The sequence below is a fragment of the Plectropomus leopardus genome, chromosome 1 (assembly GCF_026936395.1).
Source record: "Plectropomus leopardus strain MGB_pleo_1.0 chromosome 1, ASM2693639v1, whole genome shotgun sequence".
Lineage (NCBI taxonomy): Eukaryota > Metazoa > Chordata > Actinopteri > Perciformes > Serranidae > Plectropomus > Plectropomus leopardus.
In genome coordinates, this window is record NC_142176.1 from 44,491,986 (window position 1) to 44,515,156 (window position 23,171).

Here is a 23,171-nt window from a genome sequence, read left to right on the forward strand (position 1 = left end):
AAGTCTGCAGAGGAAAAGGCAGAGACGATGAGGAAGTGAGCAACGCTGGACTGACAGCCGAGTCAATATCGGATCATCCGTTCACCGCTGGAGGAAGCTCCAGTCGGATTTTATTGTGTGAGTTGTTACATAAATAACTTTTTATAAGTCTATGACAGTGCTGGCTAATGACTGTAAATGCTGCCGGTCGTTCTCTGTTTCAACAGACGACGTCGGAATGTTAGCCGTTTATTTTTAGCATCGTAAATTAGCATTGCTATCATCAGTGTTGTGCCTGAATGCGTTCATATGTATTTCCGCTTGATGAACGTTATTGTGAACGTGCTCATTGTGGCGTTTGTTAACGGTGCGCTCTCTGTCTGATGCAGATGCATGATGATGAATGATGCATCTTCATTCAAGGCGGCTCTGCAGCTGTGGACATGCTGGAGGGAGGGATCGGGGAGCACAGAGGGGAAGGGTGTGTATGTGGGCGGGGTGCTTTGTCTTAATCTTTCTCACCTGATTCTCAAATCCTAGACCATAGCTTTAATTGATTGCCCTCATTGATAAACAAACACACATGGCTTGGTGCTGCCACCGAATTTCACAGCAGTGAGATGATTGGCTGTTTGCTTGTCAGGGAGCATTCAGGGATATGATTGGCTGTTTGAATGCTAGGCAGGGAGCACATGTGGGACTATTGTTACATGATTGGCTGATGAGCAGTGCCCCCCCCCAATAAAATAGTGTGCAGAGTAAATAAATTGCAGACAATATTTTATTCATTCAGTGTGACCCAGTATCCACAGAATATAATTCCATTCTCTCATCTGCCTGTATAATCCAGTATAGTACAATACCAGAATGCCTAAGGTCTAATAAATTGGAGTCTGCAATGACAATCATGGACAATACTAACTGTCCCAATAAAAAACTAAATGTGAAATCTTTCATTTCTGTTACAGGTTTGCTCCTGAAAAGATTGCAGTTGGTAAGTCTGTAAATGAACAACTGTGGAAATTATTTTAATGGATGTTTAAGTGACATTAGTGTCATTGACATTTTTTTATTTGTTATATTTCACTAATTGCAAACAGAAATAACTTCAGTTTCATCAGACAATAACAATAAAAAAGGAAAACAATTTCCTACAGTTTTAAATAATGTTAAAATTGAAGTAAAATGATTAAGTTAAAAGATTGATTGCAGCTATTGTGGCAAGAAATAAATCATAGTTTTTTGTGTCTCATACACTGTCCATGCACTTACGCCAGCTGTTGAATTAGCTATAGTGGTGTCTGCAGATTTTCAGGATGGTGTGATTAATTCATAAGATTTCAATACTAGTTTTAAAATACTCTGAATTGATATAATGAAACAAATAACTAATAGCTTTTAGGGGTGTTGCTTTCGTTCTGAAGAAGTAACTTGATAACAAACTACTAAACTACTACTTCGTTAGATTAAGTTCAAATGAACCATCTACCATGTGGCATTTTATCAAGTGTTAAATGGGTAAGGTGGGTCTTCTTTCTCTTTTCTAGTTTTCCAATGAATGTGGAAATGCAAAGACTGTGGCGCCTGTGTCTCACGAAGATCTGAGCTTCTTGAACATTACAAGCTTGAGCACAGACATTATGGACGCCACCACTCCTACCCATGCATCCATTTAAACTGCCCATGTACCTGCAAAACTTGGAAGGCACTTTTGACCCACTTGTCAAGATCTCATCAGCGATCATCACAAACCGAAACTGACTTGACCACATTTAAATGTCTCTTATGCCACATCAATGAACATTCAACTTAAACAGACTATTTTCAACATATAGCTCAGCATCTGAAAAACAGTGAAACAGTTGATTGTGTGTTTAAGGGTTGTTCGTACAGAACAATTGATATTGAGCCCTCAGATGTAAATAGAGAGGACCTGGATGATTCAAGTTTTGATGTAAATGATTTGGCACATAATGCAGATGATTTGGCACATAATGCAGAGCTCAAAGTTGCTTCACTCTTACTGAAGCTTGAACATATCTATCTTGTCTCCAGTGTTGCTGTTGATGAACTTTTACAAGAGTTTAACTATTTACTTGGCACTACTTCTGTACCCCTTGTCCATCAAACCATATCTCAGCACTTACAGAATGAAAATTATCAAGTAGATGAGATTATTGTGCAAGAGCTAGCATCTACTATTTGCAAGTCGAATCCAATTACAGCAGCTTTTGGTAGTCGTGGCCCACTTTCCACTGCCTGGAAATGAAAGACATACTATAAAAAACATTTTAAAACTGTCGAACCCACAGAATTTGTTCTTGATTCCCAAAACAAAAAATCATTTCAATACATCTCTATACTAAAATCTTTACAGCAGATCCTAAGTTGTCAAACTTTTTTAGATTTATCAATCAATTTGAAATCTCCCCATCAAATTCAGTCTGATAAAATTCAGTATAGATGCTTTTATGATGGTAGTAATTATAAAGAAAATTTGGAGTTGTCAAAAGAGTGTGCTATTTCACTTATATTATACATTGATGACTTTGAAATCTGCAACCCCCTAGATACTTCAAAAAAAAAAAAACACAAAATCTGTGGGGTATATTGGACATTGGGGAACTTACCTGCTAGTTTTCACTCATCACTGTCTAATATATATTTAGCTGCACTTATTCGTAGTGAGGATGTTAAGTGCTATGGTTTTGAGAGTGTACTGAAGCCATTAATAGATGATCTCATTACCTTACAACAAGAAGGACTGTTTATTGCCAAGTTGGGGAAAACTGTGAAAGGGTTTGTTCATTGTGTAGTGGCAGACAATCTCGGGTTGCACAATTTGGCAGGGTTTGTCGAAAATTTTTCAGGTAAATATGTTTGCAGGTTCTGTACAGCAGAAAATGTAGACATTCAAACAACAGAGGTCAGGTCTGGAGCATTTTGTTTAAGAAGCAAGGAAATTCATACTTCTCATCTTAAAGCTATTAACTCATTGGATTGTCATTTTGGTGTAAAAACAAAGTGTGTTCTGTCAGAAAATCTGCCATATTTCAGTGTGACAGAGAGTTTTCCCGCAGATATAGCTCACGATCTGTTTGAAGGAATTATTCCTGTTGAGATTGCTCTTTGTCTTACTGTGCTAATTTCCAAAAAATATTTTACATTAGCAATTTTGAATGAAGCAATAGCAACATTTCCATTCAAGTGGAGTGATAAAACAAACCACCCCCATCTTGTGCCCCTCACTTATGCTACAAAAAGAACGATTGGAGGGAATGAGAATTGGAGCCTGTTGAGATTTCTTCCTCTCTTGATTGGAGCCAGAGTTCCTTCAAACGAACCAGCATGGCAGGTCCTGTGTGATTTAAAGGACATAGTAGAACTTTCTGTTGCACCTCTTCATACTGAGGACTTCATTTCTTATCTGGACTTCAAGATATCTGAACACAGGGCAGTATTCCAAGAGGTTTTCCCCCACGAAAGAATACGGCCCAAACTGCATTTTCTTGAGCACTATCCCCAGGTGATACACCAGTTTGGCCCCCTTGTTGCACTATGGACTATGAGATATGAAGCCAAACATAGCTTTTTCAAAAGAGTAATCCGTCATACGAACTGTTATAAAAATGTATTGTGTTCATTAGCCCAGAGGCACCAATTTCAGACTGCATATAATCTGCACATGTCTGAATTTGCTAAACCATCTTTGGAGGTTACTGACATTTCAACACTTTCCCTTGATGTTATCAATCAGGATATTGCACTAGCAGTCAAAGAGAAACACCCACATATGGACACTGTGAACCTTGCAAAAAATGTATCCTACAACGGCTATAACTACAGGACTGGAATGGTGGTAGCCCATGGGTCTCTGGCTGGACTTCCAGAGTTTTCTGAAATAGTTCATATGATTGTTCTACAAGAGACACTACTTTTCATCATCAAAAAATTGGATGCCTGGTACCTGGAGCATTATCGAGCTTATGACCTTGTCATATCTGCCAGTAAACAACTACAGCTTGTTGGGGTGCAGGAACTGACTGATCCCTACCCTCTGGCTCCTTACATGGTTGGCGGAAGGCGCATCATCTCTCTGAAGAGATACATACATGCATAAGGTTGTATATGAATGGGTGTAGGTTTGGAAAAGTAAAATTCTTTAAAAGTAGCTTTTGTTTTATCAGTCTGTTTAATTTTCAGAAAAAATACATTTGCCAAGAATGTACCGTTATTTTCAACAGAATTGTAAATTAGATCTGTGTTGTGGCCAATTATGTACTACAACAACTAATACTATTTTTTATTCTTGTTTTTACTAGATACTTTTGGGTGGACTGACACAATGGAGAAAAGGCCAGCTAAGCTGAGGATCATCTTGAATCCTGATGACACCAGGAAGCTAATTCTGCCTGGTGGTATGCCAGAAACAGTCGAGGAACTCATCAATCAAGTGAGGAAAGTGTGTGGATTAAATTGCAATGTTAGACTGCAGTACCAAGACAGAGACTTTGGAGATGCACTAGTGAACTTGACATCTACTGCTGAACTTGAAGATTTTGCAACTATCAAGGTCATTCCACTAACTGATGATGACCAAACCATCCCTGTCTGTGATGATCCGGTGTCCACTGAAACTGATGACACAGAGATCCTGTCCTCACCCTCAAGCTCTGTCTCTACAAGAACCCAGATGTGGCCAAGGGAGTTTCCCATCCCAATATTCTCCTATGACACTGAGCTCCAGTTAGAGAAGGGAAATGCAGTGTATATCTCCTCCAAGACACCATTGACTCCAAGTCCTAAGACGATATCAGACATTCTGAGAAAGGTAGCTGAAGAGATTTACAAGTACAAACCGTACCCAACAGATGCTGACTTTAGCGATGTAGCTGCAGCGCTAATCAAGAAGCATCCATGCCTTTGGGAACCCGGTTCATACAATGGTTGCTACGGATGGAAACAGAGGCTGAAGACAAAAATGGGCAACTACCGTACTCAGCTGAAGGGCATTGGATGTGCTGAATTACTTGCAAATTCGCTGAAATCCAAAGCTCCAGAGGATGCATTGCCTGCAAAAAAAGTCAAGAGACCTAGGAGAGGAGAAGCCAACCACATACCTGACATTCCAACTGGAGAGACCTCAGATAATTTGGAAGATGAAAGACTGTCACTTTTGACAGAAGTGAAGAAGCGAAACAATCGTGCAGTGATAAAGAACAAAATGACCTTTTCACTGTGAAGACAGGAAATTGTGGCAAAGGAATCAGGAGTGGAGGAGGTGAAAGAGAGATGGCCTGCATTGTTTACAGTGGATGAGGTAATTAATTTTTTCAATCAATAGCAATAGGTCAGTGGTGGCCTGTAAATTAAATTATATTTATATCTCCTATTATATGAAACCTGTGAAAAAAAAATAGCCAAAGCAGTCACAAAAATGTCACAAAAGATCTTACAGCACAGAGTTTTAATGCAATATCTAATGTCATAACTTACTTATGTGATGTTTTATTTTATAAAGATCAATGCTGAATTCATGAGGATCACTACTGTTCCACTTCAACCACGATTCCTGGCCTCCTTGGACAAGCACCACAGCAAGCTGATTGAGATCATCAGGAACAAGGGAGGAGCTGTCAGGGAGAAGACCCGGGATGTGCTGAAAGTTCTTGATCAGGTGTGTACTTACTGTAATACTGCAAAACTCACCTTACATCACATTAATAGTAACATTGTAAATAGAAGCAATTGTGTTAATGTGTCATATTGTCATCACATTTGATTGTGGAGTTAGATTACATGTTGTAAGAAGCACAATGTGCATCTCGACGTTTGCGCAAACCATTTGTTTGATTACTGGACAATTACTGTAAGTCTAAGTTCCCATTGATGCATTTTCATGTTTGCATATTCAGTCAAGTTGCACAGTTCAACAGCATGATTTTTCATCGTTTATGTTTGCACTTACCTAGAGCCTTGATGTAAGCCTAAGGAGAGAGTGTCTGCTGAAGTGCCTCATCCTTGACCTTGGGGAAGATGTACAAAAACTCATCAAGGAGTTTCTGGTAAGAAGTTTTGCATTTATTCTATTAAGCTTTAGACAATCGTAACTGAAGTATGTATCAACAAATATTAGTCAAAAAGGTTATAAGTTAAAATTAGTTATACGGTCCAAAAGCGCCATCTGCTGGTCAGCAACAAGTGCTCTCAAATTGCACATCTGCTCCCCATGGAGTAATTAACAGATGAGTTACAGATGACTGAACACACAAGCCATTCATCATTATTTTTATCTATCACTGAAGAAATACGAGTATGGAATTTAATGAGATGCAACTCAATAAACACAATGTAAGTACCACAGGGGTCCGTTTCACAAAGCAGGTTTAGTGAAAACTCTGAGTCTGTTAACCTTGAAATGAGGCAAACTCTGGGTAACTCAAACCAAGGAAAGAGGAGTAACTCCAACCCGTTCGGGGTCAGTTACTATGGCAACACACTCTGTGAACCTAACCTGGTAGGGAGCAGGTTTTCTCCAACTAGCCCTGAGTTTCCCCTTTTTATCTGAAGCTGCAGACTGAAAGCAGCGGCTGACAGGACGTGTAAACTCCTCAACTGGATGTTTTATTCTCCATGAGGATTTGTTTGATTGTTCCCGTTGTTCTGCACCGTCACTTTATCTCAACAACCTTCATGACACGACACGGACATGCTGCACTCCTCTCTCTCTCTATTCATCCCCATCACGTTATAATGGAGACAAACCTGAACATATCAAACACACATTCGGAGTTGCACCTGCTCAACACACAGTGTTGAATAACTCTTGATATTTCTTTTTTTAGATTGATACCAGAGACATTCTAATATTATATTAATACTCACCTAATGTCTCGCGATAAAAAAAAAAATGATTGGGGTGGAGGCGGACGTGATTCTGCGTCAGCATTCATACATCACTCCACCGTGAGAAGTGGGAGGGGCGAGGCTTTTTATGCTGGTTGCCATGGTGAATCATGTTATCTTTGCTCCATTGATGAGGGCTTTTCATCTCCCCGTAACTCAGGGTCAAGTTACTCAGAGTTGAATGAACTAACTGTTATCACCTGTTCTGAAACCCAGAACTCTGAGTTTCCTATCTCAGAGTAGATCAACTCAGAGTTCAGGATTAGACTCAGAGTTTGTTGAACTTGCTTTGTGAAACAGACCCCAGAAATTGTACTTCTTTATTCACCTGACACTCAGAGTATCACAAGAGTACCCTTCCAAAGGAAAATATCTATAATCACAGGCAGGAACTATGAGTAATTGTCCGCTGAAAGTTTGCTTCAGATGAGAGAAAAAGTCTTTTGGTCTTCTGCTTTATGATTAAATCACTCCCTGCTACACAAAGGGGAGACAGACTTGTGTGCATACATACAGAGTAGCTTTTTATACAATGTGAATGTCTTGTCTTTTGCCAGGTTGGTGAGAAGGATGACGCCGAAAGTGAGCTTCAACAGTGCACAATGGCTGTGTTTGTCATCAGAGAGGAGGAGGATCCGTTACAGTCATTGAAGGTGTGGAGGTGCTTAATGAACTGCCATCAGTTGCACATGGTTGTGCCCTCTTGTTTGGCCTCATATATGCTCTAAACTTGAGCTATCCAGGTGAGCTCAAACACACTTTCGATGCACTGCAGAAAATATTCATGGAGATAGAGCCAAAGAAAATGACACACAGAGTGTGCAGTCTCAGTGTCAAGCTCTAAATACGGGGTTGCTCAAAGAAAGACATTTGGATGCAGGATGTTGATCAGTTTTAAGTGCCTGTGTTCAAATACATCCCAGGATAATGTTAGGGGTCCTTATAAATAAGAGAAAAAACAGTTTTGATTCAAAACAGGCTTTCATTTCTGGTATTCTCTGTTAACAGAATTCTTTCTGTTAAATATTGTGGCACTGATATTAACATTGAAAATGTGAATGATGCTAATTTCAGAATGATCAGCAAGAGCACTAGTTCCTCCTTTTATTCTTGAACTGCCTTTGTTCATAATTGTATCCATAGCAACTGTGTGTATCCTTGGTTTATTTTTTTTGTGACTTCCTTGCATTTATAATGGTTCAAACTAATGATATTCATACCTTTTTGTCAAAGGATAGCAAAGATTTTATTAGATAGATTGTTAAACTCTATCTCTGTTAAGTCTAAACTTAATGGCTGTTCCCTTGCATCTCATGTTTTAAAGAAGAGTACAACCAGTTATACATGTTAAGATGTGCATGTAAATTGATGGTTTATATGGTTTAAAAAGTAACATGTTGAAAAGACCAAATTTTAATATATTTTACACACAAGTTTTGTTTTTATGTGTAAAACGCATACTTTCCTGGCTGCTGATTGCAAGTTTGAGGTGATGCCTATTTCAAAGTCATCAAAATAAATGGTCTTTTGAAGAGAGTTTTCCTGTTTTTTTTTCCTGTTATCTCTTAAGTTAATCAGTTCAGTGAATTCTAGTCCTATATTATAGGGAATTCAATTTTGTTTGTTTATATATCAGTTTTTGAAAAGGCAAAAAATATCATTGTATATCTAAGTAAGTAATACTTTGGCTTGTGACTAAAGAAAATATATTGATTATGGTATGATTAAAAAAATACTTTGGACTGAATCAGAAATTTAACTTGAGAAAAATTTTAAAAATTGCGTGTAACAGAATTACAGCAATTCAATTAGTTTAATCCAAAGTAAAAATTATAATTGGATGTAATGGTAAATATTAGGTTTTCCCAAATTAAAAAAAATAAGTTGTAAAAGAGTAAAAAAAATTGTTTATGTTCTTTTAATGAATAATGTTTTTACTTTGCTTGAAAGCAAATTTTTTGCTTTGTCTTAAAATACAAAATTTATTTACATTAAATCAAAATTTACGTGTTCTACCAAATCATAAATTTAGTTTGTGAAAAACTAATAAATTTAGGTGTAACAAATTACAGTAATTTTTTTAAGTTGATCCAAAGTCTCACTTTTTTCAGTGCAGTCTCTATATAACCAAAGTGAGAGCTGTGTCTGCATACTCAGCATAAAGTCAAAGACGATTTAAGTTGGTGTTGGACCCTGCCAGGGTTGTCCCTTGTAATCGATTCTGTTTGTGATATTCATGGATATGATCCTCAGAATTGCATCTTTGCTGTTTTGCAGATGCTGGTTCTGTTGGCTCCCTCAAACCTTAACCTCCAGCATGCACTGGGGCGGTTTGCAACTTAGTGTGAAGCAGTCTGGATAAAAGTCAGCACCTCCAAATCTGAGGCCATGGTTCTTTGCCGGAAAACGATGGATTAACCCCTCTGGTTTGGAACAAAGTTTCTTCCCCAAGCAAAGAAGTTCAACTATCTCTGAGTCTTGTTTTCGAGTGAGGGTAAAATGGAGCATGAGATGGACAGGGGGTTTGGTGTGGCGTCTGCAGTGATGTGGGTATTGTCGTGGTGAAGAGGCAGCTGAGCTGCAAGGCAAACCTTTAGATTTGCCAGTCCATCTATGTTCTCACCCTCATGGTCATGAGCTCTGGGTAGCATGTGATTAGGATGTCTCCTGGGCACCTCCTGTTAGAAGTGTTCTGGGCACGTCCAACTGGTCACAGACACCCAGGGCAGACCCAGATCACACTGGAGGCATTATATATCTCACTTGGGGTCCCCCAGAAGGAGCTTGTTACAACCCACAGATGTTATGCCCTGGGACAAAGGAAGGTAACAAAGTGCCGTGTTGGTAAACAGGCTGGAAAGCAGTTTATTATTTAGACGTTTTGCAAAACAGCAGTAGCAGGTAACACATGAACACAAGGAGAGGGCGAAGGGTGACAGCAAACAATAAAATAACCAAAAAAAGCTGTATCTATCCGATCCAACCCACAGTCTGATCTAATATGGAAATAGCTTACTTGTCTACTCTATTTTTTTACTTTATCACAAAACACAAACAAGGATGCAACCACCCTTAAGACTGAGTGTGCTATACAGAGTTTTTCTGCAATATGGTGAAACAGCAGAGTATGTAGGCTGCTATTAACAAAAGAAACAGACACAAAAACTTACTCTATAGCCCAGCTCCTTTACAACTCATAAAGTGCTTTCTATCAGGCAAAATGTACAACAATCAAGTTGACCAATGCAACCCACAGCAAACAACAGTTACACAGAGCACACAGCACAGAGGCAGAGTGCTCTGAGCACTCATTGAAGGGAGGAAGGCGGGAAAGCTGGCGGCACCCAGTTTGTTGACAGGGAGATGTGGAAAGGAGGAACCAGCCACTTGTTCTGGGGGTCGAAGGCAACCCCCAGAACAAGGAAAGGGAATCCACAATGACGTGGCGAATCCTCGATCACTGTCCCCAGTCACACTATCGAAATGAATTTACTGCCACGAGCCTCAGATACATGGACAACCAAGGGCAACGCCACTGCCCGTAACAGAGCTGGAAAGTGTTGCTGGGGAGAGGGATGTCTGGAGTGCCTTGCCTTGCTCAGTCTACTGCCCCCATAACACGACCCTGGACCAGAATACACTGCAGCTATATGGAGTTTGTGTGGCATTCGAAAAAAACATACATAAAACTCCATAGCTGACAACAACACATTAAATCTCCTCTGAAGGTCTTCAAAAAACATTTTAGGAAAGGCAGGAAATAACTAACTGAAGTATAAGTAGATGAGGCAGGTTGAGGTTAAGACAAATTCATCATTTAAAAGTAAATTACATGACTTCATCATAAAAGACATCCTGGAACACTCTGTACATCAGCAGTCATTCAGCTCAAACATCTTAAAACGTCTCTCTGGCAGCAACTCATCGCAGCAGAAAGCTGCTTCAGAGAATTACATTTGTTGATTTGTTCTGTAGACACAATGTCTACTGAGACAGTCATGTACTGGCTATTGAATCAAAGTCCTTTTATAGACAGTAAAAACCTCCTACTGTGCACTTTAATTTAGGAGACACAGAGCTGCTGTTTCTGCTTCCATTCACAGAGTTAAGATAGAAAATGGATTCATCAAAAAACCACAAAGGAAAGAAAGGGCTGGAGCTAATTATAGCTGACAGAGACATATAACATGTACAAACGTGTAAATATACAGAACCAGAACAACCATGCTGATCAGTGTTGGGCTATTTATATAACCTTTTATTTCTGCAATACAGTTCTACTGAAACAGGATTCATATGGAGGAAGGAACAGATGCAGCAGAGCAGCTTTCAATAAGAGTCAGTGTGAGTAATGGGTCATGTAGAAAAATGTAGTGGACTGCCTTGGCGTGGTCTTTACATTTTCCCTCTGGGGAACTCCAGAGCTCAACTTTCAACAGTGGGGGACACGCCAAGAGAAACTGTTTTATGAACCCAGAGGAGTTAACAGAGGGTTTTAATTTAACTTTGTTGAGACTCCCCAGTTAACATCTGCAAACAGGTTCTGCCTTTGACGCTTTCCTGCTCAAGATGCCATGAGAGATAACAGTTTCGTGGGGTCTCTTCCAGTTCACACCAGGATGTTAAGACATCCAAATGAACTCAGGAGGTCATTTGGACCTACAAGAACAATCGTTTGTCACTTGTCTTTGACACAAAGACTGAAGTTTGGTGTAGACGACTGCAGACACATTCCGACCAAGAATTTGAGAAGGGCCCACAAGATTAAATGATGATCCTCATTCTGAAATTTAATCCTTTGTCTACCTCTCTCTCTCTCTCTCTCTCTCTCTCTCTCTCTCTCTCTCTCTCTCTCTCTCTCTCTTTGTTGTCTCAGTCCACACATGCACTGACAAACAAAGACATGTTCTCCCCTCTCATGTTCTCTTCCTCCCTGCTGAGATGACAGAGGCAGGACATGTTGTAAACTCATTCTACATTCTTTTGTTAAGACCAGCATTTAACATGACCACTTGGACAAAATTGTGATTTAGTTCCCTAATCTTTCTCCTAAGTAGGTCATCTCTGTGTTTTAATGAGTAAGTACAACCAACTCCCATGTCTTTATTATTTAATTTGAGAGAGTTAGGTAAAATCATATTTTATTCCTTTTCTGTGATGGAGCCACACTGCCATCTAGTGGCCTTAGTTATGCATAATTTCGTAATCGACTTAATAGTTCTATCATGTTTTGCATTTATTGTATATTGTTAAACAGTAATCCCATATCTAAGTAATTACTAAGTTCTTTATGGTCCATTGGATAACGTTATGTTATGTGTGATTACTTAATAAGGTCAAACCAAGGATCTTCAAAGTTGTGTGTTACTGCAATAGGACCACAGCGGTGATGAGATCCGTGACTTTATGTGTAACGGGTCAAATCGAGTAATTCATCACAAAGTACCTACAAGAAATAAATGTCTTCTAAATCATGTTAGGTCCTCCAAAACTAAACGTCAGATGTGCGGTCACTCGGTGTGAGGGGTCGCTACCCCGCTTCCCATTCGCACCCTAAAATTCCTAAATTAAAACTTAGTGAGCTCTCAGCTCAGTGCTTCTTTCTCCTTTCCCTTTCACCGCGGCACATCTTGTGTATCCTCGCTCGCACCTTTTTCTTTTCTTCAATTTTACAAGAGGAGCCGCAACAGCTCACCAGAGCTTTGCTGAACTTTAACTTTTGAAGCCATTTTCTTTCTAAATCTCTTTGACGCTTTTCTTCATACCAGTTTTTGGTTAGTAAAGACACTCTTGTATTTCGTTTTAAGTAAACTCAAATTAAAAATTTAAAGTGACTTTGTCAGACCAACGGAACTACTTTTGATTATTTCTGCGAGTTTTAATTGAGAAGGACACGCCGTGATCCACCATCAACTCTGCCACGGATCTAGAAGCAATACCTGCTGCACACTCTATCTGCATCTGTTGCCTGCCCTTAAAGACCTTGTTTAAAGACTTTTACTGGTCCGCAGAGGCGGACACCGAGGCCAGTTAAAGACCGCCGCACACCGACTCCACCTGCCCTGCCGCCTCCGCCTTTTAGCGGGTCACCTCGTCTGGAAGATGCGCACTCCACTGGAGTGAAGCGACGACATGGACCTCCCCGGAGAAGTCTAATCAAGTCAGCAAAAGTAGGCAGAATAACATCTTCTAGTGATCAGAGTTGATGTCGTATAGCGAAGCTTTAATTCCAAATTTCTAAATTCTAATTTACTGTTCAGCACACAGCCACGCATTAGACGGTCATGTATTTCTACCCACTATCATCCATAATTAATCATTTACATCACCTGAACATACATCACTTAGGTTCCCTTTCATTTCTTTCACTGTCCTTTATATGTCATACTACTTCCTCTACTTACTCATCATTTTATTAGCCTAAATACAATATTTCATTTATTGCCAAATTGTTGTCTGTGGATATTATTTCATGAGAGAAACAAGATCAATGTATACAGGATAAACGGTACAGATTGTGAGACTGATAAAAGTGATGACATGTTTTGAAACTGTTATAATTTAAAATTTAATTTTCTCCTAAGTGGGGAACGGTGCCCCTTTTACTTTAATGAGTCCAAAATCCAAATTCTAATGTAGTTATTAATAACATTTACAAAATGTTGGTATTGTAAGTCTGTTCTTATTCCTAACTTGTCAAATATGTCCACTCTCTCAGTGCTTTCAGTGAACGACAAGGGTGACACCAAAAGCCAACTTCCACGTCCAACGAGAATGCGGTTGAACAGAATCAGATGAGGACACTCTCAGATATAAGTGGCATTGTTATTTGTATGCCAGCGGACAGCAACACGCACTTGAGAGCATGGATGCGAACGCAGGTTGCATGCGCATGAAACGCTGAAGGATAGCGTCAGGTAATAACACTGTGACTGACCACATAAAATAAAAAGCACGAGTGCCCTTATTGGGCGAGTGGTTGGGCAAGTGGATAGGTCCCACAAACAACTGACTTTTGTGAGGGGGTGCAGAGTTTGCTTCTCAGGTGGATGTGTTTTGCCTTAACCTAATCATCTGTGACTTTGTTGTGTTATCGTCATTGTGATGACTGAGATGGTTGCAATCTGTTGTCTAAACTGAGGACCATGCTATGTCATCCCACCATATGCATTTGTTGAGATCACATTAACGGCGTGGCACCATGGGATGAATTTGGATGAGAATGTGTTGGTATTTCACAAATTGACTAAATTTGTCTCAGCCAGTATACAACAGGTTGAAGTTCTGAAGCTTTCCATATGAATAAAGAGACAAAACATGATGTTTCTTTTTAAACCAATCCAGGTGATTTTGTTTGTTAAACCTAGTCATGTGCTTTTGTCACACAAGCACAAACTGTACATTTCCTGTGAAAATGGGACTGTATTTTGAAAAGAAAAAAATACATGTAACAGGTGTTAATTGACACATCGTCTCGGAATGTCAACAGCAAACGCAGGAAGGTACAAAACATGTCATTTGTCGATATGAAGGGCACTGACCAAGCTACGATATTAGACAAGTAGGGATGAGAATATTGTAACTGTAATTACTGCACATTATATTTTTAGGTTATTTTTATTACTTAAGTTATTGTGTAATTTTGTGTTTTTTTAATTAAGCAATACAGTACATATATTACTAATATATTTAAGTAATAATATTTTTACAGTATCATTGAGTTACTTGTTAATTATTATTTTATTGTCATTTATAGTTCTTAGTATATTGTTTCATTTATATGTCCTTGTGCGCTTCTTTTTTTAAAGTAGTTATTGTATTCCCTTGTGTGAGTGAATTGATTCCTACCTGCCCTTGTTTTGTGGGGACAGGTATTAGTGACGCACAGTGAGTGCCTCGTGTTGAACGAGGGAGAGAGAAGTTGTTGTACCCCGAAGCTGATGCATGCTGTACTGTCTACCGTGTTGGCGAAGATTAAAAGAGAGAAACCACGATATATTGTAGCCCGCTTTATTACCCACAGCCCGGAAGAACTGGGGAACACTAAAAGTCAAGAAAAGAGGGTTACAGACTGGTGGCAGCGGTGTTTTTTTTTTCGTCAGTGTTTTTCCCTCGTCTTAATTAGCAAAGGTAATCAACTAGCTCGCACGGCGGGAGCAGCGGCTGCAGTCTACAGGTGCACTGTGTGGGTTTGTTTCTGTTTTGCATGGACAGTTAAACATTTTTGCCGGCAGCGGCTAAAGAGACGAGCAGACCAAAGTTTTTTTGCCGTCGGTTGAAGTTGGACAGTACTTTGAAGCATGTCGCTGCAGTCATTAGTGGAAGAAGTTGAGGACATCGAGCCTCCCCATGAGGATGACGGCGCACGCAGCGCGACCCAACGGGACACAACCAAGACAGTGGTTCACTACAGACTGGATTTACCGCCATATTTTCACGGAGATGGTAAGGATAAAGAAAATTTTTCACTGTGTAAAACCAGGCTAGAGCTTGCAGTTAAAGCTTGTGCAGATGGACAGCAGCTAGATATCGCCACTATACTGCCCACCCGCCTTAGTGGAGACGCACTGGCATATTGGCTGTCATTATCACCAGAAGTACAGCATGACTATGATGATTGTGCAGCCAAATTAAATGAAGTTTTCGGGAGGAAAGAATTTTTGCTCTGGAGGCATTCCCTAACTATGCACAGGAAGCTCTCAAACTCCTTCCCCCACCTGCTTCTCCATATGCAACCAGCCAGTATGCTACTCCTCCTGCACCACAAGGTGAGCCGCTCTTTGCTATGGTTTCCACCAAACATGAAAAATCTCACTCAGACTCATCTACTGCCCTTATGGATGCTGTGAAGCAGCTCTCAAAGGATGTGCATGCACTCAGGCTTGAAGTCACTCAGCTGGGACAAGATTGTAGCTACTCTGCTAGTCACCGTGCTCCCCATCCTGATTTTTCCAAACATAAATATGGCTGTCCTGATGAACTGAGGGGTGACCGTGGCAGAGAAAGATATCGTCGGTCTCCATCTGTGTCTCCTGACCGTGGTGTTTACTCCTCTGCAACCCACCATCAGAGAACCAGCAGGTCATATAGTGATCATCCCCATCCCAGATACTCTCCTGGCCACGGCGATGGGCGATACTCACCTACTCCACCATCTTCTCCACATCATCGTCGTGACCATCATTCTACCAGCAGTCAGGATCGCTTTAGGCACCACAGCCCAGACAGGCACCGCTCTCCTGACCACTTCAACGCAAGATACCCACACCAAAATGGCTCCCAGAGACACACCTCCTACTCTCCCCCATATGAGTCAGCCAGACCCAGGTATGAGTCACACTATGCCTACTCTACTCGGGAAAGACAACCACCGTACAGGGAGAGGAGCCATCATGTGAGCTTTAAAGGAGACCCCACTGAACAGGGAAATGAATGGTAGCAGACGCTGGGGGCCAAGTGTCTGCTGCTACTGCTTGTGAGGCCCCACAACAGGTGCTTCCACCTTCACACAAAAAGCCTACACACTATGTAATGACTGTCAATGAGAACATTGCTACCAAAGTCTACCTAGACACAGGTTCAGACATTTTACTGATTAGTGAGGACTTTAGAATGTCTATTCCATCTCTGAAAACTAAGCCTATGCAACGCTCTGAGCTTCTTCCTAGGGCAGTGACTGGTGACTATTTGGACATTCTAGGCACACTTCCTCTCACCATCAGGCTAGGTAATGAGGTTTTCACACACACTGTCCAAGTAGTCAGAAATGTTACACAACCAGTGATCCTAGGATGGAACTTTCTACTCGCACACCATGCAGTTTTGGATTTGAGGGAAAGCATTTTTAAAGTAGGGGGTCATACTAGCGCCCCTCTCCTGTGTGCTACTGAGACTGCTCCCCTTGCCTGCAATGCTGTCACCTTATCCCCTGTTGTAGTCCCTGCCATGTCACAAATGACTCTTCTAGCTAAGGTCCAGCCCACTATTGGTGTGCCAGATATTGAAGCTGACTACACAGGTATTCTAGAGCCAGGTCCACCTAGTTTTCAAGGTCTGTTAGCAGCACGCACACTTGCTAATGTACAAGCAGGGCTCACTTATGTCAGAGTAATGAACCCAACGACTACTGACCTTCATGTTCCTAGTGAAACTAGGCTAGGTAACTTTCACCCTCTAGGTGATGGTGAGGACGATTATTCTGTAGTGGAAGCTGACGTAGCCACAGTTACAACCACAGCAGAACTCTCCCTTCAACAGACATTACCAGATGTTGACCTCAGTCAGGCAGCACTTACTGATGAACAGAGACAAAAGCTTGAAGCTTTACTGCTGACTTACAGTGATGTTTTTAGTGCTCATGACCAAGACTATGGATGCACTGATGTTGTACAACATAGCATAAACACAGGAGATGCTCATCCCATCAAACAGAGGGCATACAGAACCTCCCCAAACATCAGAACAGAGACAGACCGGCAGGTCCAGCAGCTCCTCGCCCAAGACATCATTGAGGACAGCTGCAGCCCCTGGTCTTCCCCTGTTGTTCTTGTGAGGAAAAAAGATGGCAGCTACAGGTTCTGCATCGATTACAGAAAGCTGAATGCAGTCACCATCAAAGACTCATACCCCCTGCCACGTCCTGCAGATGCCCTTGACAGCCTATCAGGTGCATGCTGGTTCAGCACGATGGACTTATCAAGTAGGTATTGGCAGGTTGAGCTTGAGCCACAGGACAAGGAGAAAACCGCATTCAACACTGGCAGTGCTCTCTACCAGTTCAAGGTTATGCCTATGGGATTAACCAACGCCCCACCAACATTTCAACGGTTGATGGAGCTGGTGCTCCATGGCCTGCACTGGAAAGACTGCTTGATTTACCTGGATGATGTCCTCGTGTTCAGTCGCTCTTTTCCAGACCACCTAAAGAGCCTGGAAGAGGTGTTCAGCAGGTTTCGCTCAGCTGGTCTCAAACTGAAAGCCAGAAAGTGCCTGTTAGCACAAACTCAAGTGACTTTCCTTGGACACGTGGTCTCCAATCATGGACTCCAACCAGATGCAAGGAACATTGAAAAGGTACGTGGATGGCCGACACCCAGAACAACTACAGAGGTGAGAGCTTTTATTGGACTGTGCTCCTACTACCGTAGGTTTGTCAAAAACTTTTCTGTCATTGCAGCTCCACTGCATGCTCTCACACAAAAAGGAGCAATATTCAAATGGACTGTCGAATGTGAGGATGCTTTTCAGTCACTGAAACATGCTCTCATTCACCCACCAATCATGGCACATCCCATTTTCACACAACCCTTCTTGTTGTACACTGATGCTTCACAGGATGGCATTGGCTCTGTGCTAGCTCAACGTCAAGACAACAAAGAACGTGTTATTGCCTACGCGAGCCACACACTAAGGCCTCCTGAAAGAAAATGGTCTACCTTTGATCGTGGGCTCTGGGCAATTGTTTGGTCTGTGAGACATTTTAAACACTTCCTCTCTGGCAGCTCATTTACAGTGATCACGGATCATAAGCCTCTCCTGAGCCTAAGGAAAGCACCAGTGGATAACGACCCCACTGGCAGACGCAGTCGGTGGATACTCGAGCTGGATGTGTATGACTACAATCTACTGCACAGAGAAGGTAAACAACATGCCAATGTGGATGCCATGTCCAGGCGTCCCAATTCTGAGACCCACAACAAAGCTGTTCAGTGTGTTATCTCCTCCATCACCTCCACTGACAGGCATGACAACACATCCTCAGGTATGCCTGACATCAGCCACACACTGTCAGTTGATTTTGAAAAGTTGCAGGAACAGCAAAAGGAGGATGAATGTCTCAGCACAGTCATTGAATGGCTAGAGAACACAGCTAAAAGACCACCAATAGGTCACCTCAAACATTCCTCCCCCACACTGAGGAAACTCTGGCATGAGTACCCCAAATTGATCATTCGACATGGAATCCTCTGCAGGAAAGTCAATCAGAGCTCTCACACACCTGCAAACTTTCAAGTTGTTTTACCTGCAGCTCTCATTCCCACGGCTTTGTCAGGTTTGCATGGGAATCAGTTCAGTGATCACTTAAGTGCAGAGCGCACACTGCAAAGGGCCAGACGCATCTGTTATTGGCCACATATGACCCGTGACATTCACAAGTTTTGTGCCGAGTGCCTGCCATGTCAAACACGGGCTTCCCCAATCCCACACGAAAGAGCCCCATTACAGTCAATCCACGCAGACAGGCCATTTCAGAAAATTGCTGCAGACTAGGGATCGACCAATAATCGGCTTGGCCGATAATATCATCCGATATTCGGCATTTTTGCGATCATCGGTATCGGCCGTTTTTTTCACCGATAACCGATAAAATTAATTAATGTATTTTAAAATGCGCTCCTTCGGCTCTGATGCAGCCGTCTCTGCCTGAAGTCACCACTCTCTTGGTTGTGTAACAATGTCCCGCCCACATCCCTCACTGATTGGCTACTTGGCACAAGTGAGCCAGTGACAGCCAACATCAACACTGAAGCCTCTACATGCAGTGCCACAGACACAGAGGAGAAACAGAGGACTGCTTCGGTGGCTGATCCAGCAGAAAAGGTAAGGCAGTGTCAGTCGAAGTTTCAAAGCCCTTTAGGATGATTTTAAAAATACCACAACCTTGATCAATATTAGTGATAACATGCAGGCCCAGAGTCGACATTTCACCAACCTACTTGTCTAGTCACATCAAGCATACGACTTTGCAAGATAGGACTAGCATCACTCACGACAAAAAAAAAAAGAAAAAAAAAAGATGTGAGTGTTGATGACCTGAAGTCCCTTGCTTAATTAAATAAAAATATGACATAGGTAGGCTGTAGCAAGTATAAGGGAGGAAAACCTGCAGTTTGGCTGTTGAGATTAAACTTTTCACAACTTCAACATGGGGTAGGCTATTTAATGATGGCTCACCGCTACATTATAATTGACACGACCAGCCGCTTTAGAGCTGGGGCCAGACGCACAATAATAATAGGAGACACTTACGGTTATCATTACTTTGTGGGAATAATTAATCTCCTAATGTGTCTCAGCCCGTGGGGCGGCTCCTGGTTTGTCAATAAACAACACCCGAGGCGATTATAGCCTATAAGTTTAACACCACACGCTCGCGTGTCCTTGTTTGTTTATAGTCGCCTCTCCCTCAGCGCTCATGCTGTCACTACACAATGATCACACAGAATAGATGTTAAATATTCGTCTTTTTGCCGGTCACTCGTAAAGTCCAGGGAAATGATGGGCCATTTCAATGAGTCAAGCAGAGAGCACACGTCAAGTTTTTTCAATCAATAAATTTACCGTCGCGTCTAGAACCCATGTGTGTAAAGTAGCCTTTATTGTTTGCATTCTCAATTGCCAAGTGCCTTATTCTTATGTAATATGACATACACTTCTAAGCACAATAGTGTACATTTAATGTTCTGAGATTCTGAATATGAATTCATTTCTCTAAATAAATAAATATAATAATAAATAAGGAACTATAAGTGAAAAACTCTGGTGAGCACTGAAAGTTGTGTCTTTATTTACTCATGCTGTTTTATGTAAAATTTTAATCTGAAAAGTAACTATTATATCTATAAAATGAAGTGTAGTGAAATGTAGTGATCCAAGGTTCTGGCCACCCTCTTTATTGTTTGGTCTTAATCAGGCTGGATCAGATGTATCCTACCTGAGAGGGAGAGCACTTAAGACATCATTAATTAAATGTTATTAATGTAGGCTATCATGAAGAATATTATGTAGTGTAGTGGAAGTTTAACAGACAGTTTTGCTCTAATAAATGAATATATATTTTCTCTTTTTTAATTCTCACTCTTTTTTTTGTCTCTCTTTCTCTAAATCCTCATTACAGATGGATGGATAAAAGAAGCGGGTGAAAAGTACAGTATGGCAGTATTTCACACAGCCAACCCCAGCTAATAGAAGGCCCCTGCACTTTTTGTTTTAATAGGCATTTTAATTAAGATTATGTGTTCATGTTATTATGTTAATTATGTGTTCATGTTATTTTACAAAAAGTTAAGGCCATTTTTTTCAGTGTAAACAAACAGTATACTGTATTCATTCTAATTCCAGGTGTGTTTCTGTAAATTTTGACACCAAAATTTTCATTTTTACTGCAAATAAATATCGGTTATACATATCGGCTATCGGTTTCGCTTGGTTATTAATAATCGGTATCGGTATCGGCCCTGAAAAATCCATATCGGTCGATCCCTACTGCAGACATCACTGAGCTACCTATCACTATGCAAGGGAACAGGTATGTTCTAGTAGTAATGGACTATTTCACACGCTATGTTAATCTGTTCCCCCTGAAAGACCAGCGTGCTACTACAGTGGCAAAATGCATTTTTGAGGACTATATCAGACAACATGGCTTGCCAGAGTCCATTCATACTGATCAAGGCCGCCATTTTGAGTCAGACCTCATCAAGCATCTTTGCAGCCTGCTTAGAATCAACAAAACATGCACATCACCATACCATGCCCAGTCAGACGGTATGGTGGAGAGACTAAACAGGACACTGAAAGATCAACTTGCTAAGTACATCTCACAAAGTGGTGGTGAATGGGACCAGTATCTACCACAGTGTGAGCTTGCCTACAATTCCAGTGTTCATTCAAGTACTGGATTTTCCCCTTTCTTCCTTGTACATGGAAGGGAACCCAATCTGCCACTGGATGTCATGTTGAACTGTAGTCCTGCTGTGACCTCATCCACACCAGGTACACCAGCAGCTTATGCACAGGACTTCACCACACGTTTGTCACATGCTTTCAGGAACGCAGCCCAAACCTCTGCTGCAACCAAACAGCATCAAAAGACTCAATACGACAAGAAAGTTGTGTTTCACCCTCACCAGCCGGGAGACCTTGTTCTCCTGGACGACCCAGCACACAGAATGAATAAACTTGCTCCCAGATGGAAGGGCCCATTTGTGATCCGGAAAAGGATGAGCAGAGACGGACACCCCAGCGTAACCTATGAGATCACAGATCCTAGGAATACGCGCTCACGGACATGGATTGTTCATCATAACAGACTGAAAGCCTACAAAGGGACCTTGCCAGCTGCCCCTGTCAGCGGCCGGCCACCCTCTGTGCCAGCTGATTTGGGCACGTCACTGACATTGGCCCCCCCTCCTCTCACTGCCTTGTCAGGGGCCCTGCCTTTTCGCCCTCCTACTCCCCCACATGTGCCTGCCCAAGCTAGGAGGGAGCCCCTATCTGCCCCTGTCAGAACTGCTCCTCAGAACTGTGCTCCACCTTCTCCTCATTCCCCTAGTCCTCCCCCCTCTCCCCCTTCCTTCCCTCCTGGCCATGCAGATGGACTTGGCCCACCTCTTCAGGAGCCCCTGCTCGTCACATCCCGTTGTGGACGCCAGGTTAGGCGACCACTGAAGTACAGAGACTTTGTCACTTAAAGTGATTTGGTTGAACTGAGCCAGGCCCTTACATGTTGTGTTTATTGTTGTTGGGCACTGTGATTTTGTAATACACTGGTTATGTATACTTGACTGTTATTTGAGTAGATTTCTGAGTTTCTGCCTGCACTAACAATTTTCTTGCAGGAAGTGTTTAATGTGTTGCTCAGTTTCTGAGTTGGCTACAGCTTATAGTAAGAATAAGAGTATTCTAGTTACTGCATTGTTTGAGTATTGACTACTGTGATTTGTTACAGCACACTGTTCCAATAGGTAATTGAAATGGGGACATTTCTATTGATAGCAAGGGAAGACTGTAACTGTAATTACTGCACATTATATTTTTAGGTTATTTTTATTACTTAAGTTATTGTGTAATTTTGTGTTTTTTTAATTAAGCAATACAGTACATATATTACTAATATATTTAAGTAATAATATTTTTACAGTATCATTGAGTTACTTGTTAATTATTATTTTATTGTCATTTATAGTACTTAGTATATTGTTTAATTTATATGTCCCTGTGCGCTTCTTTTTTTAAAGTAGTTATTGTATTCCCTTGTGTGTGTCATGGTGCCTGCCTTCCTCCTCATCCGTTGCTGCCAGTACTTTTCCATTCACCCTCCCTCTGCTCCGCTCTACCTGCAAACCACGCCCATCTCTGCAGCCTGCTCACCTCTCAGCTGCAGCTCATCACCAATCAACCCTGCATATAAGCCGCTCCAGCACACTCACTCACTGCCAGATTGTTCCACTGCGTCATGCAAGACTTTCCAGCGTTTACCTACCAGATCTTCCGAAGCCAACTCT

At 41.4% G+C, this 23,171-nt stretch overlaps 1 pseudogene across 1 annotated transcript; it reads left to right on the forward strand.

The window, feature by feature from the left end:
- Nucleotides 1-4,497: 4,497 nt before the first annotated feature.
- Nucleotides 4,498-7,945, forward strand: LOC148190492 (uncharacterized; annotated as a pseudogene). The gene is made up of 4 exons (XR_015777378.1): nt 4,498-5,299; nt 5,501-5,656; nt 5,952-6,044; nt 7,443-7,945. The product of XR_015777378.1 is annotated as an uncharacterized LOC148190492 (transcript).
- Nucleotides 7,946-23,171: the final 15,226 nt, after the last annotated feature.